This window comes from Rhinolophus sinicus, chromosome 3 (assembly GCF_057876585.1).
Source record: "Rhinolophus sinicus isolate RSI-liver-muscle chromosome 3, RSI-T2T, whole genome shotgun sequence".
In the NCBI taxonomy this organism is placed as follows: domain Eukaryota; kingdom Metazoa; phylum Chordata; class Mammalia; order Chiroptera; family Rhinolophidae; genus Rhinolophus; species Rhinolophus sinicus.
In genome coordinates, this window is record NC_142503.1 from 20,194,840 (window position 1) to 20,210,866 (window position 16,027).

The 16,027-nt window shown below is 36.7% G+C and overlaps 1 pseudogene; it reads right to left on the reverse strand.

The window, feature by feature from the left end:
• Window positions 1-13,104, reverse strand: part of LOC148758461 (transmembrane protein 125-like) — a 72,166-nt pseudogene extending 59,062 nt beyond the window's left edge.
• Window positions 13,105-16,027: the final 2,923 nt, after the last annotated feature.

Genomic DNA, 16,027 nt, shown 5'->3' on the forward strand with positions numbered 1-16,027 from the left:
ATTAAATGCCGACTAACTAATTCTCCCATATCCCAAGCTGTTCTCTTCCCTTCATGCCTTTCCCTCTGCCATCACGGATCATATCTAAATATTGATCCTACTACAGTGAATTCAAGCGGGATTTGATTGCTTCTCTAACCATTAGAGTTGACAGTTTCTAATTGAAAGTATAAATTTCTATCAATAATCTTCAAACATGGCCTATTGAAGAAAGTAAACTGATATAGGTAAAAATACAAATTTTCAAACTAAATTAAATCCTACATTTTCAAACTAAATTGGAAGTTGTTGAATTTTTCATAAAATGAGTTTTTACACTTTTAAGAACACAGAGTAGAGATCTAAAAATTAATTGAATAACATATCAAGACACCATAAGACAAAAGTGGCAGAATTAGACAAGAGCCAGTGAGTATTGAATGAATGAGAATAAAGAAGCACTGCATTAAAAAAAAAAAAGTCATTCTTTTTTTAATAAGGTGTTTATGAAATTTAAAAGGATGGCTCCAAGTTACACTAAATTTTAAAAAGCCATTATCCTTGTAATCAGGACTAGTTCTTTATCTATTAGATTCTGAGTTCATAAAGGAGAGAATGCCTATCTTTCTTTACAGTGTCCTCAGTATCTACTACAGGAGGTCCAGCTACAGCAGGTAACCAATTAGAAATGCTCACTCCCTGATATCACTTGCCAAAGGAAAATTTTAGCGTTCTTCTATTTCTCAATCACTTTGTCATGTTTCCTATTAGCATAATACTGTTTTTTGTGTTTTGTTTTGTTTTAAATACCAGGAACAGGATAGTAGGAAGAGAGTAGATTGAAACCTATGTTCATGAAATTTGGATTCTACCTAAAGAAATAATAAAAACTCATTAAACCAAAAAGTTCTTACAAGTATTACCTATGTTGAAGTAAGACACATATACTCTAGTACACATGATACCTTGGTGATTTGTAATATTGTACTAATATGTGTTTAAATGCTACTCTTCCTCCAGCATTATAGGACAGATTTACAAGATTTTCCTGTGACGTATTACTCCTCAAGCCAGAGTTAAATAGCACCAGTGGAGACTCAATTTTCCAGGTTTAGCAAATGCCTAAAATGTTTACTGTTGCTCTGAACGTATATTCACTATCCACACGTGTTAGCAATAGAATATGATATGATGGACACTGCATCGAAATATAACGGGGTGTAGGGTGACAATCCAGTCATTACATCAGTTTTATTAAAAGTGCATCTACAGAAAAAGATGTCAATGATTACAGAAAAATCTTAATCCTTTCGTGTTAATAATTAGTTTTAGGTAGCATTTCAGCAATCCGGTGAGGTGCACTATTTAATAAAACATTGTTTTAAGTCTACATTGAAAAATACCAGAACTTCATATATTGAAAATAATGGAGAATATTTCTATATGGAACGTAATTTATTTCAGGATAAAGAGGGGGAAATATATGGAGAGATGCTTCTTTTTCATTCCATCATCAACTGATCTTTGACTTTCATTTTTCTCACCTAAATCTCTATGGGCTAAAAGACAACCTAAGCTTTGTTTCCCACTTCCTTCCCAAGGTGTGCAGAAACTCACAGCCTTGATAGTACCTCATTGAATTTGCTTCTTCCCTTCAGCTAAACAGTCATTATGCCTGTTTGTGAACATCCACAGAATTGTCATACTCTGGTATGCATGATCTAGTTAACTGACTGCATAGCTATCTTCCTAACCCACTGAACCAGCTTTCAGGATACCATCATTTTTTCTTCTTTTTATCATCTATGTTCTTGAGGCAATGACTTTTTAAATTTATTTTCTAAGCTTTCTCCCAAGTCTTAATCTTATCATATCAAAGAAAAGGGATGAGACTGTCTTTTTCCATTTCAGGTTTTTTCCGTAGATACCTGGAAATTTATGATACCATAATTGATAAATTGGGCTCAACTGCATAGTGCCAAAACGTAATAAAATAATGGTACCTAAATTTATATAGTGTTGAATAGTGCGAAGAGCATCCTCACAAACTTTATTTTATTTGATCATCACAAAAAACTTTGAGGTGGGAAGGGCAGATAGAATCACCATTTTATAAATGAGTATCATTCTGTTAGTGCAGTTAATGCAATAGCACACATGGAACTAGAAGCCAGTTCTCAAATGCTTGTCTCCAGCCCTCTCTTCCCTAACACACATAGCTCCTATTACAGACAATTCTATAAATATTTCTCGTGTCTCACTTTTAGATGTTTGTACATTCTAGTACTGAGATACAAGGATGCTTGGTGTTACTTAAATAAATTAGTAAATAAAGATTTTATGTCTTCTGAAGTTAGTGATATACAAGGAATAAAAAGTAATTCATCTTTCCCAAATATAATTAATGTTTCAAGCAGCAAAACTAATGAGAATATTTATTTTCAAACTATAAATATTTAGTATAACATCTTGTTCTCTAAGTTCCAATTTTACATTTATTCTCATACAATAAATCAATGTTATAAAAGATTTGTATTACTGAGAAAATATATCCACGGAGTAATCTCAATGAAGGAAGATTTCCACACTACTTTTTAGACTTTGATACTTTAAATATTTAAACATTATACGCAGGTATATTACATATGTTATTCATCCCTGATACCTTATCATGAAATTTGGGTATTAATATTATCATGAATGATACCTGAGTATTAATACTTTGGGAAAACTGCAGACTGTGCACAAATGGGAAATGAGTCGTGGAGCATTACACAGCTTTCCCATACAAGATGGTCAGGGGTTATGCATATACATTGGTACACCAGCTTGCAACTGACCCACAAAGATCATTTTAACCAGAGATGGCCAAGACTCAGAAAAATCCACCCCGTGAACAAAACGCAATAGTTTCCAGTCATTTTGTAGGTCCAGACAGGCATTGGTTGAAGCCAATTGTTCATATTTAAAACTGAGACCAGGGAACAAACAGCCTCAAAAAGAAAAAAAGAAAAAAAAGTTCAATTTGGCTCTCCTTCCCCTAACCCAGGGAGTTTATCAGGCCAGTGGGATGGAGAAATGCACAATTATCCTGTGAACTTGGACTTCGTCAAGAGTCAGTCTACATAATTGAGCCTTTGTGATCCACTTGTACTACAAGTATCCTGAGCATCCAATGCAATATGTAATTATGCAACTCACTGCTTTATAACTCCTAGTCATAAATTCATTGCTAAACATGCATTAGGGGTGTGGGATTATATTATAAAATAATTACAGAAATCCTGAAAGTGAACTTGTTTTGTGATTTTTTTTTTCCCTGAGCTTATGGTTTCACACTATACTGTTTTATTTTTGTCTATATTCAGGAAGAAACACAAATGTTAATTAAGGACCTAAAATTGAATTAAGCCAGTCTTTTCCCTATCAAATATATCCAGTTTGATTCTGTATTGCCTTGATGCATCGAATTAGTCATATATCAAATATAGAAATGAAAAGATATTTAGTTCAATAGACATCATAGACGCCTCAAAAATTGAGTTCAGAGATGATTTATTGACCTTGTGTATATATGGCCTTTATCACATTTACTTGGCATGTTCTTAAAAATTCCCCCCAAAATAGCTTAGCATTTTTCCTCAGGAAAAGAAGAAGCAGAGCAAAGGAAGAAGGAAAGTCTAGTCTATTCATTTTGGATGAATCAGAAGTCAACACTGCACAATAAAGACTACTTTATGCTATTTCTCACTGGAAAGAAAGAAGTGTTCAGAGGATATCCCAATGAGAATCTGTCTCTGCAGTTTTCATGGTAACCCTGTCAGTTTTATTATTTCTTCAGGCTTTCTTCTGTATGTAAGTATTAAACACCTCAAAACTTGGACTTTCACCATTTAATTATCAAGGTCAGATAATGTTAGTTTTTATTATTATTGTTATTGGAACAGATTCTTTGAGGCTGTGATAAAAATGTTTAGAAATTTAATTTAATTTAATCAATTATTTATAATTCATTTTCTTGCTATGGTTCAACAAACATTGAGCATGTGACAAGGATTAGGCCGGCCAGTAATAGGTGTTTTAGATGTGCAAACGAGTAAGATACTGTCCTTCGCCCTCAAGGAACAACAACAACAACAATAGCCACACACACACACACACACACACACACACACACTTTATTCATTGTAAAGTTTGTTTGTTTTTTTAATTTCTTATTAAAGTATAGTTGATGTATAATATTAGTTTTAGGTTACAACATAGCGATTCAACATTTATTTACCTTACAGTACAGTACAACAGTGCTCTGTTTGTATAAGATGAGAGTAGAGGACACATGAGGGGCAATAACTCAGTTTGAGATGGGGACAGGGAGACTGCAGAGATCAGGAAGCTTCCTGAGAACACATAAAGCCTGACGTTTGTCTTGAAGTGTAACTCAATACTCTCCAACAAATGTAAGTACACAGGTGGCACCTCCATGGGCCTGAGAGGGAGTCCTTCTATTTTGTAGCCTGGCCACCTCCTTTGCTTCACTCTACTTCAAAGGCTCAGAAAGAAGAAACCACTTTACGTCACCCTCTTGGGTCCTCTGCTTAACACAGATTTCATAGGAGTTATAGAAATTGCCTAATTCCTGAACATACATTCCTGAGTAACTTGATTTGTTTTATGTGTGATATAGTAGTTAACCTCACTGGAAAATAAGGGCACCAAATGCTGGATTTCTTGTTGCTCTAGTCGTGGTCTTAAACAACATACATGCCAGCCGTGCTCTTCCCAGTCAGGTCTACAGGGACCCAATCATTCATCTCATTGTTAGAAAAAGGCACTTGAATACACTGTTTGCTATTCTCACAAATGGAATTTCTAAAATCTCAAAATTGGTAATTCCTACAGAGACCATTTATCATCTAAACAGGAACACTTTTGAGAATGAAAGAAAATACTATTTATAATTTTGCTGCAACAACAGACATAATCCAAGACCATCACAGGCAAACCAGGACACACAGTTACCCTAATTATTCCCATAATTATCATACATTTGAGAATTATGAGAAACTCAGCAGCATCTTTAAAAACACATGAAGTTCGTCCTGAAAATCACCTCTCTCGGAAGCCTAGAACCAAGCAGAGACCTTCTTTGGCCTCAGCCTCAAACAGCATGACTTCTCAGTAGTGTCTGTCTCTGGACTGTTTTTCTGAGATAAGAAAGTCATGACCACACACTTGGATGTACTTTGATTGTCTCTCCTCAACCACTCTTGCAAATCAACATGAGGTACTCTGGGGGAATTAACCTCATGGAAACAGACATATCTGAGCAGGTTACATGAGACCATGGTGCAGTAGGCTGTTTCACTTAGCCTGTTGTAGAGTATTGACTTGGAGCTACTCATTTCCTTCACATTTTTTTTTTTTTTTTTATTTGTCACTCTGACCAATCTCAGCTGGGTCATTTTTCAAAAGATATTCAAGTTAAAAATAAAATCGTGTTGCTTATGTTTTAAAAGAGGGGGTGAGTGGGAAATGAAAAACAAACACAAAACTAAAAATGGATTATTTGAAGTATCTTTTCCTTTCCTTCCTTCAGTATCTCAAGATATTTAAAGGGCAAACTGGGGTCAAAGATGAGTAGTCTAAAAAAAAAAGGGCAGTTCAGATTGTACTTTGAGACTGCTTCTTGCTACTTCTCTCTCTTACCCATTGACTGTCTCTTTGATATTTGTCTTCAATCTTCAATCACTCCCTCTTGATAACAAGGCAACACCAGCTGATACAGAGAGCTCTAATATTGACGATGAGACATTTTCTCCCTTTTTTCCAGAGGGAGTAACGCCATGAAAGTAACATACCCAAAAGCCCTCGTAAGTCATTAAGATTCCTCTTCTGTCTCCCAGAGGACTCACTCTGCTGGTTTTACCCTGCGGTGGAATTACTGCCTGCAGGACACCACGTTTCACTACAGTTATTCAGCATTAATTCAGAATCTCAGATTTTTCATATTTAAGGGAAATAAGAACAAATTAGGCATACTTTATGCCATCAAAGAAGTTTAAAATAATCACTTCAGGGAATAAAATATCAAGATCAGGGGTTCCTATTTTCTGGACTGTTACAAAGCAGGAAAGTTCCGTCACACAATGTGTAGCTAGACATGAAAGTAGGAGTCTAATTGTTCTCAACATTGCCCTAGGGAGACAATCCACCAAAGGCCAGACTTCACACAGTCACTATTTGCTGTGCCAAATATCATCAGCTACTATCATTTCACCCTCTGAAAATCATCTATGCTTATGCACCTTTATGTGCGTTGTCTAACAGCTACAATATCTATGCTATTTATAACAATAGTGCATCCTTAGCTGATTGTTTCGAAGGCTCCTAGTAAAAAATATTGGTGTCTCCTCAAAATCTGTTATAGAAAGTAACTGTGGAACTCAAGTTTACAAATTCAATTTTGCTAACGAATAATTTTTTCTTTAGTTTCCTTTAGCTTACCTTAATTTTATTTTTTAAATAAGTAGAATGTTAACATGATTAAAAAATCAAAAGAATATAAAAAGACATACAGTAAGAAGATCCCCTCCCACTTTGTCCTCTCACCCAATCCCTGTTCCTTCAAATGTACATAGTAACCACTGCTATTAGTTTTGTGTCTATCTTTCAGCATTGTTTTATGCTTACACTAAGCAATTCAAACATATAGATTCTTAATTATTCATTCTTTTTTAACTTAAAAGATAGCAGAATATACAGCTTTCCTTGCTTCAAGGGTTTATTAATTAGTTCTATAATGTTTCTCTTTTCAAATTTACTAATCCCTGATTTTCATCTTTCTTTATTCTTTCTAATTTTCATTAGATTATTTTGTTATCTCCTTTCAGTGTTTTTGAGTTGAGGCTGTGGCAGAGACTATAAAATGTTCACCAAATTCTGCCTCCTCTTCTTCCTGAGCATCTAGTTCAACTCTGTACTTCCCAGCCTCCCTTGCAGTTAGGCATACCCAAACGAGTGATTTCAAGCTAATTGAATATAATGGAAAGTAATGTGATCTTTCTCTGGGGCAGGTTTTCAAAAAGAGTTTGCATCTCCTCTGCAGGCCTTTCCTATTTGCTGGCTAGTGAGAGGTGATAATGAAGCCCTAAAGAGATGATAGAAGCACAAGATCAAAGGAAACTGGGCGTCTGCATTTAGGAGCGACCTCGATGACCACTAATATCTACTTTGGTCTAGCACATGAAAAGAAAAACTTTGTTACGTGATTCATTTTATATTTTGTGTTACATGTTACAGTAGACAGTATGTTTAGCTTTTGGGTGAATTGGTTGTCATTCTAATTAATTTATAATTTATGCATACCCATATTGCTCTGTTTCTTTAAATTGTATCTATTTGCTCTCTATTATGAGCAATGATAAAATTAGCACTTTTTCTTCTTCCTTCTCTTCTATCCCATAATATTTTTCAATAGTATTATGTATTTTCCTTTGGCTATTACATTTGCTTTATTTTTCTCTTACCACATTTTATTGACTGGAAAACACCCATTTTTTCACACAGTATCTCTAAAACTGAAATGTGTTTTACAGTCAAGGATAAGTTACAACTAAACTGGAGGTGTGTTTTTCTTCCTCAGTGGTAGATCTCAAAATAGAACATTTTACAATTGAGAGCGACTCCTATATGATTTGAACTATATGAAATTTCTGATATTCAACTGTTTAGGGATTACAAAATGGCAATTCCAGGTAGTTCGACCTAATACATTTTTCCAACTTTAAATAAAAATTTGACTCTCAGTTATTACAAATGAAACCATTTTCAGATGCAGGTCTTCCCACCTTCTTTCATCCTTCCTCTCTCAATGATTTTAAGGGAAATACTTCTTTCTATTTTATGGCAAATGAGATGTACATTCTATACCATCACTCTACTTCTCACATTTATTTTCATCCTTGTTCTAGAGTTAGATACATTCAGTGCTCACATCCAGTGGTTTTGCTGCAGTTCCCCCAGGTGACTCCTGGTTGACCTACCAGACAGCTCCACAGCTGTTCCTTCTTCTACTGGCACAGACACTCCTTCCTTCGAGCACTGCACCTCTCTGTTTGCCACCCCACACCCCTTCTTCTCACGGACACACTGAGTCCGGAAAGGCTTCTACCTCCAGCCCTGCTCACCCAGGTTTCAGCAACAGTGTTAAAACAAAGGATACATCTTGTGCCACCTAAGGAAGTGTATATTTGCTTCCATTTTCTAAAAACTGCTTTTCTCTTGCCCCTTTCTGTGCTTCTTCCCTTTAATTCCTCCTTCAAGGCTTCCACGGATCTCAGATGCTTGTGGCAACTCCTACATATATTTTGGAATATGTGCATTTTGTTCTGTCTCCTGGTTTAATTGAAAATGAAATCTGCAGGCTTCTGTTTCTTTGTTTTTCATCTTTCTTATTGCTATTTTTATGATTTGCAAAAGAGTGAAAATGCTGATTTCTACAGCCACGTTCACACTGGAAGTCAACTTTGTTTATGTCCAAGCAGTTTTCTATTTGCAGATGTGCTGATCCAAATGTAAAAGAAAGCTCTATGATTTAGAAGTAAACTGAGTTCGCTAGGTCATAATAAATGTAGTTTGGAACAGCAATTCACTTCTAATCAATCTCAAACCTTTACGTGTAGAAAGTCAATTCTATGTCATATGGATAGGTATAACTTAATGCAACATTTGAAAATTAAAATAGTTGGTTATTCTCCTTGGTATTATTTATTACTTAAGTAAGCAAATCCAATATACTGTTACTTTAAGGGGGGGGGGGAGTAGTAGTAGTAGAAAAAGGCAGATGTATTTTTTCATATGTTTAGTAAGTCTCTCAATTGAAATGTCATCTTAGCTCTTGAAAAAGAAGATGCATGCATGCCTATTTGTGCTGATTTCTTTCTTTAATCCATCATTTACCACCTGAAACAATATACTTGCATTTGATGTAAAGAATATTATCTGTGTATTTGTTTTCCTTAAATTGCTAATACTCAACTTGGGACATTCTGAGAAGAATATACCCACTTCTCTATTAAATATGGATCAATATCACTCAAGGTTAAGAGCATATCAATCAATGCAGAAATAAAATCCTTGAAAACTCCCTATAGCATTAATCTTTCCATCATTTAATATGTTCCTGGGAAATGATCCACAAACAGTAAAATTAAAATGAACCACACAAATTTGAGAGACCCTGATTTTAAAAAATAATTTTATTCAAGTCTACATTTGAAGAATTATTTTGCCTAGTAAAATGTAGAAATATTGGCTCATTCTTCAAATCCATGGTCTAAACTATTAAACGTTCTTTGTTATTATGCTTTCACAATTTATTGCCATTACTTAAATATGTGATATTTATATTGGTAATACACCATCGATTTTAAGAGAAAGTCCCAATACTCTGAAAAACAGATTAAAATAAATATACTAGTGAGTGCATGGGTGTTTCTTCTCAGAAGCTAGTTTTTGTTGCTTTTCACAAAATAATGCAACTACTTGACCAAAGCATAGCTATCATTTCAGGAGAGCATACATCTTCAGGAGGAATACATAAATATTAGTGAGGAAAGAAGGCCCACCTGAGCAGTGAGGGACGTTTCTAAAATTAATTCATGGATGATAAAAGTCATATTCAAACTGCACATTCTGTTACTGCTCTAGCCCAGGGGTGACAAAGAAGTGCTTTTCATGATACCAATTTCCCTTTCCATGGCCCTGGCAGACATTGCTAACTGATGACAGCAGTCCTTTTGTGTTTGAATGTGGTCTCAGAATCTTTTTTCAACATGGCACTACAAGTAGCCACTTCCAAGCCATCAGACTTGAGCTCACTTGGGACCCATTCCCCAATCCCATCTGGTATAGAGTAGACCACACCCTGCTTCCTTTAGAAAGACAAACTTCAGAGCCTTGTTAGACTTATTTAGGTCTAAGAACTTTAAAACAGATGAGCTTTTGGATATACTAGTCCTTGAGATCTTAAATCTGGGTTGACTTCAGTTAATCAAAACCATGGTTGGGTGCAAGAGAGACTGTAGAACATTGCTGCCTTAGATTTGGGCCAAGAGTTTAGATGGGGTTTGGGCCTACAAGGGACTAGGCAGGAAGGGAAGACCCTCCATTTGTGTCACATCTATCAAGTTCATCCCTGAGGTGTTTCTGGATTATTTAGCCTGCTGCTATCCCAGTTGAAGTGGCTCTGTGACTAGAAGAGCACTTCTGAAGAGACTGGACATTCCAAGCCTGCAGGTGCATTGTGGAGCCATGAAAAGTGGAAAATGTGCTCTGGTCATGAAGTGGGAAAAACTACTCACCATATTTGGATTCAAATCTTTCCCCTACTATGTGTGAATTTTAATAACTTTTCTCAGTTTGGGTCTTCTCATCTCTAAATGGTTGATAAAATCTTCCTCAGAGCCTTTCTATCAGGATTATTTGAAATAACAAACGCCAAAATGTCTGATGACTAGCAAACCCTCAACAGGTTTTAGTTTTCTTTCATGTTTTCATTTTGGTTGAAGAGTGAGAAGAAACCACAACTTCCCATTATGTTTCCATCCAGGAATTTCCAATCTAGCCCTCTTCAAAATGTCTGAACATGTGACCAAATGACATAAAATAACAGTAAATAATAATAGTTAGCACTTATTGAGCATTTACTATGTGCCAGGGGAAAAATGTATTAAATCCTCACAACAACCCTAAAACTTGGGTGGAATTATTATCTTCATTTTACCGATGAGGGCAATAAGGAGAAAGAAGGGAGAAATACATTTCTCATAATCTTAGGACTCGTAAGTGGCAAAGACATGATTTGAATCCAGAAAATCTGTCTCCTCAAGCTTAATCACTTTAATTCTTAATCACTGCACAGAGCTGGTTTCTTATTTCCTACTCCTTACTTAATCACTACTCCTTACTTCACAAACTAAAAATCTTTAACTTCGTTGCTTCTACACATAAATGTCCTGACTTTGTTTTGAGGAACAATTAATGACGTGAACATTTGTATTCTCTGTAAAGGGACGGATCCCCCCTATGATTATGACTTTCTAACTAAGACTGTCACTATAGCTATTGCTATTGCTGAAACTTACACTATTTCAATACAACCAAGGCCAATAGGAAGATCTGGACCAAAATACCTCACCAGAGACCAGGTTCATTTCTGCCTTTAGAATCAAGGCAGGTGTTATGGAGACTAAGACATTTGACCTGAACCTCAGAATTATTCGTTTCACTTTATCTTTAGTGGCTAATAATATTCACTTAGAAATGGAAAAAGAGGGAAATGGATGATTATAAAAATCTGCTCTATGGGCGGCCGGATGGCTCAGTTGGTTAGAACGTGAGCTCTTAACAACAGGGTTGCTGGTTCAATTCCCACATGGGATGGTGGGCTGTGCCCCCTGCACCTAAGATTGAAAATGGCAACTGGACTTGGAGCTGAGCTGCGCCCTCCACAACTAGATTGAAGGACAATGACTTGGAGCTGATGGGCCCTGGAGAAACACACTCTTCCCCAATTAAAAAAAAAAAAAAAAGAAATCTGCTCTACTATGTTTGGATCAAGGATTGTTAAGTGTCATGCTTACAAAAAAAAAAAAAAAAAAAGAAAATTTGTCATAATTTAGTAGCTTGTAGGTTGCCTGATTCTGCTTTTTCTCCTATTACAGCAAGTGAAAGTCAAAGACAAAAATTTCCTTGCCTAAGAGACATTGAAAATAAAACATCACACTCACACAAATCTTTTTTCTATCCTTCTTTCTGTCCAATACTAACAAGAGTATGGTCCCCATCATTTATGCCCAAATAGTTGGATTCTCTCTCTGTTTTATTCTCAGTGAAAATAAAAGAAAAGCAAAAATTATAACTTCTATGAATATTTTATGAGTACCTCCATAAATCTGGAAACAGATTTTTATGGACTTATACCCATGCTTTTCTACTCTCAATATCTCAAATTATGGTGGGACTCTTTCATAATCCTATTTTTTTCCATTTCCTGAAATACAGGGCTTGAACTTCTTTTGCTTATGTCTTTTGCGTTAAAGCTAGAGTTACAGTTTTTGTTTTAAAGCTAGAGTTACAGCACTGGGGAAAGAAAAAACAACAGAGAAATGTTTCCCTGTTACAATACAAATAATATGGCCCAGCTGAGTTCACCAGAACAAGTTCTGCATTTAATATTCTTCGTGTGAATGTGAGCCTCATAATAGCTAAACATTGTCATTCCCATTCTATGCAGCATTTCATTCATACCCTACCCAGCCTCTCCCGCATGAAAATCTCATGACCTCCTGTGCATGAACCTATTGTTCATTTGCTTTAGTTTGTCTTAAAGGCAAAACTTGTTGAACAGTACAGTACATTGAGATGTTAAGACACCTGTTATGTTCTGATGTTCTGAGGTGAACAATCTGTGGAAATATTTATTTTTTTCATTGAACAGGAAATAAATCCCCCTTGTCAGAAAAAAATATTGTTCTAGTTGTTCTACCTCCTTTCTAGTAGGTATCCACTCACTTGATAGAAGGGTTAACTCCTCTTAATAATTCTACTCCGGCTTTCACTGCTGCCTTTGATAGTCCGCTGCTGCTGCTCCAGCGTTAGGAGCATAATCAATAGCTGAATGGAACTACAATTAAATCGTTTAATGGATTTCTGATTGAGTTCATTTAGGTCACTAGGTTTCCACTCCTGCTAGCAGTCAGCACAATTTTATACCCCTCTATTGTCATAACAATATATGTCTCCCCCTCGCTGCTATCCTATGGCATGTCATACCAGGAGCCAGTTTCGCTGTGCTTTCTGGAACTATGCAAAGAAGTTTGATATTAGCTATGGTCAAAGACACCCACAGAAACGCTGAGGAAGAATATATCGTTTTCTTCCTCCAGACAGAGCTATTCTCAGAAACCACTATTAACCTACGGGCATCCGCGTACTTGTATACATGGTGTCCATAAACGTAAGCCTTACAGTAAGCCTGAACGTGTAAAGGAGAAGCTGTGAAGACCTGCGCCTCAATGGAGTGCCATCTAAGCTCAGTGCTGCACTGCACATGTCTGCTGACATATTCGGCTTGCAGGACTGGCCAGGATAGAAGTGTCCCATCCTATGCCTAATTACATACATAAGAAAATTCACACTGAAGCTTCATCATTCCTTCTTATGCGGTCATTAAATTTTATATGTTCAAAGGAAACTTTATGTTCATGAAATGACAGTTTTAATTCCTTATTTTTCAGACTATTCTTGTAAGTAATTTGACCTAAAGGGAAAGGAATCAATTAAATGGTAACTTTTAACCTCAAGAGCCGATCTCTGACCTATCTGCGAAGCTATCTCACAAGGGTTCCCCTGTCATCTCGTGAAAACCTTCTTTCATAAAGCCTAGAAGACATAAAATAGGCATGTGTGTGAGCCCCAGATGAACCCCGACTGGCTAACAGACAACCCACAGCCTCGGACCCTGTCCCACTGCTCCTCACAAAATGTGCCCATCAGCACCTGACTTGACCTGCGACCTCTGCCACTGCCGCAGGGTGACCAAGAGGCTCCCCCTCTCAGACTGTCCAGAGATGAAGACCATTCCACCCTCCCAGATATAGGTAGGAAGGAAAAGGACTAAGAATAGCCAGTATCCGGCAGCTCATTCAATAAATCAGTGGTTCTCAACTAAGGGCATTTTGCCTCCTCCCAGCCACCCACCACCCCATGAAAGGGGTCATTTAGCACTAACCGGAGACATTTTCAGTTGTCATAACTAGGGTGGTGCCACTGGCACGTAGCAATGCTGCTGAACATCCTCCAACGCACAGGACAGCACATAACAAAGAATTAATCCGGCCACATGTCACAGTGCCGAGGTTGAGATGCCTTGCCACATGGCTTCCCCAGCACATAAACTACTTTGTGCCAGGCACTGGATGGTGCAGGATTACCCTCGGGCAAAACTGCAAAGCAGCCTCATGTTTACTTTTTCAGCAGCTTCAGGGGCACTCTGGTAACCTCATCCCACAGATACCCAGCCACCATCGTTCTGAATGTCTTCTTCCACAATAACCCAAAGAATGGCATATTTTATCCTGTGGTCCATTTTCTCCGAACTCATTTTCTTAGTTCTGGAGACAGCTAGGAAGTCTAATCTTTTAAATATTTCTGCATCATTACATTAAACAGTATTTATAAAATTGAGAGAATTTGATGGAGAAAGGTTAAAGACAAAGATTCTAGTAGATATACATTCAGATGTTTAATACCCAGTTTAATTCACACACACACACACACACACACACACACGTTTCTGTGCAAATAATCCATAGTTAACATAAGCCCTTGAAGGGTATAAAATTCTGGTATTAGGGAAAGAAGATAACATTTTCTCTTTACTAATGGCTTGGATACAATATATTCCCAAAGTTGCTATTTCTTAATTCTTAATGAAAACTCCAACAACTCTGCTTAGGCCTCTTAGCCTACTAAACAATCTTGATAAATTGTCAATGACCAAGAGGGCTGCTATATATTTGCTCTCAAATAAAAGTATGTTTAATTAGCTGATTTCAAATAGAGCCAATTTGAACTACGCAAAATAAAGCTCATTCTCTTAGTATATATCCTGCAGGGACTCCCTCGACAATCTCTTCCACACTGAGCCTCAAATGCCATCTAAATTCCACTGACTTCCAAATGTATACCTTCTGGCCAGACTATATCCCTGGTCTCCAGAACAATCTACATATTGTCAATTCAATCCCACCATGTAGATGGCTTACAATCAGTTCAAACTCAACAAATCTAAAACTGAATGCATGATCTCTGCCCTCTAATCCTGGCCATTTAAAAGGGGATAAGCCTGGTCCATTTGTCATGTCTTACAGTTTATCCTATCTCAGTGAATTTTATCCATTTATTTACTTGTATAAACCAACAATCTGGTTATTGTTCTTAGGACTTTTCCTTCCCCTCACCCCATACAGCAAATCTCTATCAGCAACTCCTATGAATTCTCCTTTTGTTAATACCTTTCATACCCTCCCACTTGTCAACTGCCTCACCTAACACTGTGCTGATCTCTCATCTCTTCACTGTGCTGATCTCCCAGGCCACTGTGGCTTCCCAGTACTCATAGAGAAAGGCCATGTCCTGCCTCCTGTCTCCGTCTCCAGCATGGCCAGCTGCTGCAATCCCCCTTACTTTTTATGCCCAACAGCTCAGACTGGCTTTTCTCAAACTGACCACACTTTTGCTGACCATATGGAATTTGGTACCTCATGCTGCCTCTTGAGATGTTCTGTACTCATCCCTTTAACTAGTAGTTTATATTCATGATTCAGATTTCAACCAAAGTGCCCTTTTCTTAAGTGAGGCTTCCCTGACTCTTGCCCACCACCCACTAATACCTCAGATTAGCTTAGGTTACTCAACTTGCTCTTAGGACAACATCTGCTTTTATCATATCATTTTATTGCAAAGGATAACTTACTGTTCGAGTCAAGTTTCTCACACTAAATACCAAACAACATTCTTTTCTTTGTTCCAGTTGTACAGAAAATAATAAATATCTACTCGTTGAAAAAAAAAAAGAAAGAAAGAACGTATATGATTTAGGTATAATATATTTATACCACAGATTTAAATATTTTGTGAAAAAAATACAAAGACAAGTGCAAAAAGTTATTCATTGCCTCTATTCATTCTTTTCTCTCTGAAGATTCCATATTAATTGTCATGCTGTATAGTCAAATTGTATCATTTATTCATGGGACATTATAACTCAGGGGTTCATAAATCAGAATGCATACATATATACACACTGTGGCAAATCCTATCATAGACATAAATTAAGAAATGAAATGTAGAAAATTACAAGAAGGGTTAATTTCAGATGAGGTATCCAAAGAGTTCTTTGAGGCAGATGATGCTCACAGGTGAGAGCTGTAAGGATAAGAAGCAGGTAGAAGTAAGAACTGGCAATACTACAGTAGCTAATACG